Below are 8,122 nucleotides of genomic sequence, written 5' to 3' on the forward strand. Positions count from 1 at the left end.
ACCTTTACAAGGATTTTAGAAAAAAAATGATGCATAAGACAGGCGTTCTACACCATAGCATGTGCCCCATAGACGCCCCGGTAGTTAAACTGCTGCCGAAAGTTGTTGTTGGGATGCATTAAAATCAATTAGAGCCAAAAGTAAATTTGTCGGATAATTGGTTCAGGAAAATAAAAGACGACATTATTATATGGCACATTTTTTGATCTCTTGTCTTTCAATGGGTGCACTATATAATTGTTTTGAGGTATACAAAGAGCACGAGTACCTTTCTGATTGGGTAGTACCGTATTGTGCCGAATATACAGTAAGACAACTCTGACTATAAGACGACCCCCATTTTTTGTGGAAAAGGAACATTGAATGTCAAAGAGTCTAGTCCCCGATTATACTTACTTACTCTGTGCTCTTTTGATACCTCAATACATATGCACCAAAAACAGTGTGATATGTCTTTACCTTTCCCTGCACTGATTGTGTTAATGCAGTCATTAAAAGACAGTGTTTGTGCTTGTCCAGCCGGCTCTCGTTGACTTCAGTGTATCACGTAGAACTTCCACCTGCAGTTTTTCTCTCTCTGAGAATCTGGTGAATCTGCCAGCTGGAATTGCAGGATCTTTATTTTCTTTTTCTATTTTAATAATCCTTGATTTGTTCCCTTCCCAGGGATCAGCTGACCTATTTCCTTATAGGGACAGGCATGGTGAAGACTCCGTGCCCGTGTGTCCACACACAACTGCTAGCATACCAGATATAAGCTAGATCTGCTATTTCAGCCGAATGTGGTCAACTGGTTAAGTGCTGGAATAATTACGGAAACACAGGTTGCCTAGAAATTGTCATAATTCCAGTGAGCAACACCCATTAGGAGCGATAGACTAAATTGTGACCTTTTTGTATTTGATATTAACTTATCCTTGCTGTACGCACGCACGCATGCAAGCACACGCACGCACGCACGCACGCACGCAGCCACGCACGCACGCGTTCACATGTAATCCGGTTAAAATGGCTGTAATATTTAATTCATATTAGAATCATTAGAAGTGCAGTGGGTGTCATGTCTATTATGCATTCCTTTTCTAGCTGGATAAAACAGCCCTCAGATGTGGGTGCAGCCCTTTGAAGTGTATAGTCTCAGAAGCAGGCTGCAACAGGAAGTCCCTGATGTTTTAAACATGGCTGTGCGAGGGGGACTAACAAAAGGTGAGCGAGTGCGGCGGGGCGCGGCACCACCAACATGAGCCCAAAGTGGCCGGCCAGGAATTTGGGGTGTTATAATATGGTTGTGTGTATACTGTGTACACACAGAGGGCATCAAATATACATGATGTAGACTAGGGTATACAGGTGGGTACTGCAGAGGAGACGCTCTCTCTCTCTCTCATACACACACGCACGGATGCATGCACGCACGCACGGTCGCACGCACGCACGCACAGCTTTAAAGAAACATACCATGGGTAAACATAAATCTCTACCACTAAGCCACCTGATCGCCTCGTGCATGTATGTATATCTTAACCGTATAGGAAACCCCCACCCATTCTACTCGCCGTACGGGTCCATTTTGGTTTAAATGTATGCTCTCAAGAGTTACATTATTGTTAAACATCTGCATTACTTAATTTACAAGAGGTCTACACAATTAGAGAATGTTGAAGAATTAGCCCTTCACTAAGTCCCTCCCCAACCCATCCTTGTCCAATAGGCACGTTAGCAGCGAAGAAAGCTTGACCTGCATAGCAACCGTTGCTAAACTATTTGTATTGACATTGGACACTAGCTATTTGGGGTGGGATTTAGTGAAGGGCTAATTGTTATTTTGATCGAAGTTTGATCAAACAGAATGCAATTCACGACAACACAATATTCTTTAGTTTTGGGTCTGTGATGCTCTATCTCATCAAATGGGGTGGTCCGTGGCTCAAATGCCGAATAAATAATTCAGTCTTGACATGAAAAGGGTTGAAAAGCAATGGTCTAGGAGGCTCGAACAACCTTCCTGTGTCTTAAGATGAGCGCGCTGCGGGCAGGGATGTGGGGTTGTGCCTATAGCTGGAGATGACTGAGGCCTGGAATAAGGACACTTCTGATGCTTCTGATGTTGTAAAACAGCTGTGGTTTTCCATTATTTTCATATCAAGGCCCACTATTTATTCTGCATTTGATCCACAGACCACCATGTGATGACATTTAGCCTTTCGGAAAAGACCCAAATCAAAATAATTATGTTGTTGTCGTTTACTGATTTTGTCCACAATTCCATGCTGTTGGCAAAACATTGATCAAAATAACAATTCTTATACATGCTCTTGTGTAGAATTCTTGTAAATTAAGTAATGCAGATGCAATAACATTAATAGAACTCTTGAGCGTGAAATTAAACCAAATGGACCTGTATATGGGTCCATTTGGTTTCATTATATGCTCTCAAGAGTTAAATATCTATAAGGGTCCATTTGGTTAGCAACTCTCCATCAATTTGCTGGGGACCACCTGGAACCTTAAGGACCACGGGTCGAAAACCAATGTTGTAAAACTATAGGATCGAGGGATTACTGATTTTTTTAAATTTTGAGGTCAGGCCTAAATGGGTCAAATGATAAGGGACAATATCGGTGGCACCCAACTGTAAAGATCCTGCAGGGTGCAGGACTTGCCTGGGAAGAAGAGAGGCTCATGTGTTGCCCGTGTTGAGCTTGAGGTGGAGGGAACGGAAAGACATCCACTGTGAGATGTCAGCCATGCGGGCAAGCAGCGATAGTGCTCTTCAGCCTGAGTGACAGCAGGGAGGAAAGGAAGGAGAAACACAGTTGAGTGTCATCAGCTGTCAGTGATGGGAGAGCATGTGAGCAAAGTTCACAGAGCCAAGAGATTTTGGGCTCCATTTTTGTTTGAGCATTCTAAATACACTATTTGGGGATTTAGCAGTGGGGAAGGGGTGTTCCCCCACTGAAGTTGGTATTTTGGTTAAATATATAACACCTCCGTTACCCGTTACATTATGCATAGGTGTGGTTTGGGCGTTGCAATAATTAAACCAATCAGCTGTGCCACATGCCATTAATAGGCGATTGACACTGAGACGGACTGAATCCGTTTCATTGGAACCGTTTCCGAATACGGTTGCCTGGTCCCCGATGGCCATGATTCACATTGCCCCGAGATTCAACAGCGCACCCGAGTACACTTGCATAACACACTTTAATCCTCTACAGTAGATGGCGGTGTGCTTGATTGCTGGCGCGCACGGACACTGACCATCAACTCTGCGATATTGTCTCCAATAAATCCAGATACATATTGCATTGCCTCTTTGGCTCTTTGCAGTTATACTACTTCACTTTCAGCCTGCCTGCTATTCAGTCAGTTCTGTGCTCCAGTGTCGTGTTTGCTATGGATTCTACTTTAGCATTATTATTATTTTGTTTTACTTGGGAAACTATGCCAAGCAAAGCCCAAGACCCACGTGTAGTCCGCAGAATAAGATCAGCACGTACTGTGGTGCTGCGCGTATACGCAGATTCAACAGGAGAGGGGCCGCGTTGAGAAATGCGCTGGTGTTACGCGTCGTGCAGCGTCTGTGTTTTTTTTTGTTGACGCTTGGCTCGTCGACTAGAGATTATGTCAGGTTCTTTAAAAAAAACAGTCCACTTCCTTCTTTAGGTACGCATGCATTTACATTGGAACGATCCGTATCTGAATACACTTCAACGGTCCAGAGACCCGCCCCCCATGCGGTCCCGGGGACGGTTGGGCGATCCGCTCCCGGGAACGGTACGCATCATTCACACTACCACCACATCTGCCAAGTGGTCCCGAGTGCGCACCCGGGATCATTTTTAACATTTCAAGCTTTCATTTGGTATATAGATTGTGCGTGTAGGCCATCTCTACGAAACGGTAAAGCGAAAATGAAATTTTGTGAAATCGGATTAAACCCCATTTGCGTGATGAAACTGAACGAGCAAATGGAATCGCGCACAATGGCTGGCACAACTTAAGTCAAATAACTTCTTTGACTAGACATATATAAACACAATGGACACAAGGAAATGATATAGGCAGTCACTTCTGGTGATTATAGGAAAATTACAAAGATATGCATAGGAGAATAAGGAGAGATGATCAGATGAAGCAGCCTGACGCCGGACATCTCCATTGCAGGCGAGCGGTGCGCACCGCTCTATACCAAACTAATTTGGCATACGGCTTACGGGTGCTTTTAAACTCCACCACTCCAGGAAAGCGTGCCAACAAGCCTATGACCACACCTCTAGGCGCAAATACCGGTGTCTGTCGGCATAATAGATAGCGGGTGATGCTGCACCAAAATACCATTTAGGTACAGAGCAAGCCCATACTCGTAATTTTCGGGCAGCGGCTGACTTTACAATCAGAACCATGAAGTTATGACAGAGTTATATTAAATAAAATAAAGAAATAAAGGTCTTGTACCTGCGACAGTAACTCTTTATACTGGAAACGAACTGTATTGTAGAGCAAAAGGAAAACACAACTATTTCTTGTTAACTTAAATGTCACTGTTCTTTATCTCAATTAAGGTAGATCAAACCAAAATAGTACAACTGAACAATCAATCCCTTCAAAATGTAAATTAAAACGTTCGCTTCACTTCAGTTTTCCCCCACAATGTCCCTTTAAAAAGGTGTCCCAGAGTCAAGTATCCCCAAAGTAATCCCCAAAGAGTAATCTGAGTATTCCGAACGCTGTAGATCCTCTCTTTTGTTAAATAAAGTAGTCCGAAAAGTTATAAAACAAAAAGGCAATGCATTGCTAACTGGAAAAAGAATATCCTTCTCACCCAACCTTTAAGTCAGGAGTCCTCGGCTGTTTCCTTTGTGCACAAACACAGAATTGTTTGCTTAGATTTCAAAGGTTCAGAAATGTCCGACCAAACTTCCCAGACCCAAAGTTCTTTGGTCAAACTGCGTATTAAACTGGAGTTCAGGTCTGATTTAGCTTAGTATTGGCTTGAAAAGAGTATGTGACAACTGAGTAACAACCACACCAAACACTCTTCTAACTGCCCAAAATGGAACCCTTTATACTGTAGCTTCTGGCAGTTCACTTCCTGGAATTGGAACTATTCCTGGAACTATTGCTCAGATACCTTTCCCCACAGCCAAACTTTGTCATTTTGTCAACAGGAAATGTATGACCATGGTTCAACTACACAAAACACATTATATTATATTCTCCGCACACTACATTTTAGTGTTAAATATTCAATATATATGCATTATGCTCACTCGTTCTTTGGTTTTTTGGCTTCTTTGGCTTTTTTTTTTCTTTTTTACTATTTTGAAAAACATTTTTGAATAGTTAAAACAGCCAATCTACAAACTCACAACGTGTCAATGTAGATTGGCTATTTTAACAATTAAAAAATGTTAAAAAAAAAGCCCTTAGGGCCCTATCTTACGCCACCCCTTACCCATTATCCCTAAACTTATTTGCCATTTTTACTATTTTGAAAAACCTTTTTAAAAAGGGTTCAACCAGCCGATCTACATCGACACGTTGTGAGCTTGTAGATCAGCTAGGCTATATTTGAACAATTTTAAAATCTTTTAAAATAGTAAAAATGGCAAATAAGTTTATAAGGGCTAAGAGGTGGCGCAAGATATAGCTGTTGGTGTAGAAGGAATAATGACGGGGCAAGTTCGGACACCTGGGGGGGGGCAGGTCGAGAGGGCAGGGGGGGGGTGATGGGGGGTTGAAAGCAAAATCTTCACACACACACACACACACACACACACACACACACACACACACACACACACACACACACACACACACACACACACACACACACACACACACACACACACACACACACACACACACACACACACACACACACACACACACACACACACACACAGCAGAACAACTCAAAATGTGCAACATGTCCCCTTTTACATGTGATTTAGACAAAAATTACCATCAATCCATCTAACTGGACCGTTGATTGAGTAACCCGTCTGTGTGTTGCTTTATCTTATCCCGTTTAAAGAGCCGACACCGTATTCACTGGCATTAGGGAGCATATAATTGCATCAGGTCGGGGCATTTCCGATATAATGAAATCGTCAGCCATGGAAGGCACTACGACATTACGAGTCACGACTGCATGTTTTTGTGTCAAGTTAAGTGACTATGCCTAAGGAAACTTGTTGGCTTTGAAATGTAATCACTAGCACAATTGCGCTGTACTTCAATTTGGCTCGGATGTGTTTGTGTGCGTGTAACGATAGATAGACAGACAGACAGACAGACAGACAGACAGACAGACAGACAGACAGACAGACAGATAGATAGATAGATAGCTTGTGAGCTTGTAGATCTGCAATTTTTTTTAAATCGTGAAAATGTGCCGCAAATCTTTGAATATATATTATTTCAGAGCGAACATTTTTAACCGAAATATTTGGGGGGTCCCTGGAAACAACATATTTTCAGATGGGGGTCGGCGGCCAATTACATATATTTTTGGGTGTCCTTGACATGAAAATAACTTGGCTGAGGATTTACAAGACATTTGTAAAAAATCGTCCTCGGGTCTAAATGGTTTAAGGCTGAAAGGGGTTTTGCGGCGTTCTCCACTTGCATAACTGACTTGCTGACCTCAGTGGGACGGTCTAATTCTATTTCCGTCCAGTTACAGAGGTGCTTGTTGGCTCCACGGTGCGCTGACTGTCCTCGTATCGAGCGAGTGCTGCGACTGAAGGAGCGGCGGTTGATCTCGCAGTGACCCACTTCCACTGTGCTGTGTCCAGGCTTTCTCCTGCGGGCAGGGCAGGGCAGGGCAGGGCCCCTCTGGGAAGAAATGCTTCTGTTGGCCTTCCACCATGACCCTCCAATGACTGGAACATCAAGTTCCTCCACCGTTATTAGTTACAGCTCTCTCTGAGGTATAGACCAAATGCGTGTGCGCGCGTGTGTGCGTGTGTGCATTTTGCATACACATTTGTGTGCATTCGCATAAACAGGGGTCTGCAGGTCTGTCTATCTGTATGTGTTGGGGATTCAGGTGCGCGCATGCACACACGTGCGCGCATGCACAGTCACACACACACAGGGACATGCATGCATGTACATTATGTGCGAGTGACTGTGTGTGTGTGTGTGTGTGTGTGTGTGTGTGTGTGTGTGTGTGTGTGTGTGTGTGTGTGTGTGTGTGTGCGCGTGCGTGCACAGTATGTGTGTGGCGGCCTGCGCGCGTGCGTGCGTGCGTGCGTGCTCCCCTAGTTAAGGACATGGTTGCAGTTTGCTGCAGTAGTTGAAAGGCCTTGCTGTAGGAAAGTGGGTGTCGTTGCAATAACCTGGAGGGAATGTGCTGAGCTGAGCTGGAAGGCCTGAAGACAGGAAAACGTGGTGTTCCACAGGCAGGAACTCACTGGCTGTCAACGTACTACACACACACACACACACACACACACACACACACACACACACACACACACACACACACACACACACACACACACACACACACACACACACACACACACAAGAGTGCGCGCACACACACCTCTCCTGCCTTACCCTAACTGCCATCTGTATTTCTGCCTCTGTCAGTCCTTTCACTGACCGACGCGTGCGAGCGTGCACGCATATATGCACACACCGGCACACACACACACCCACCCGCACCCGCCACATGTGCCCACACACACACACACACACACACGTGCACACAGGAAACAGCCTGCGCGGCTCACCACCAGTAAGCTGATGTGTCATGTCTTCCTTTTTCTTTTCCGACATTTCTGCAAAGCTCAGGAAGGTCTCAAGCAGCCATACCTCGTCTCTCTCTCTCGTCTCTCCTCTCCTCTCCCCTCCTCTGCTCATGCTCTATCTTCTTCCCCCCTGTTTCTGGAACCCCCGGCAAACGCGCCGCCCGAGACAAGGAGACACCATCGCCGTTCCGTTGACAGCTCCCCTCTTCTCGCGTCCCGACGTTTTTTTTTCCATTTTTTTTTCTTCGCATTTTATTTTATTTTGCAGCAGCAGCTCTCCCTAGCTCTACGGGGGGCCGGGGAGGTGGGGGGGGGGGGATTGGGGTGATTGGGGGCGGGCGAGAGAGAGACGC

Source organism: Electrona antarctica (genome assembly GCF_951216825.1).
Source record: "Electrona antarctica genome assembly, chromosome: 23".
Classification (NCBI taxonomy): Eukaryota; Metazoa; Chordata; class Actinopteri; order Myctophiformes; family Myctophidae; genus Electrona; species Electrona antarctica.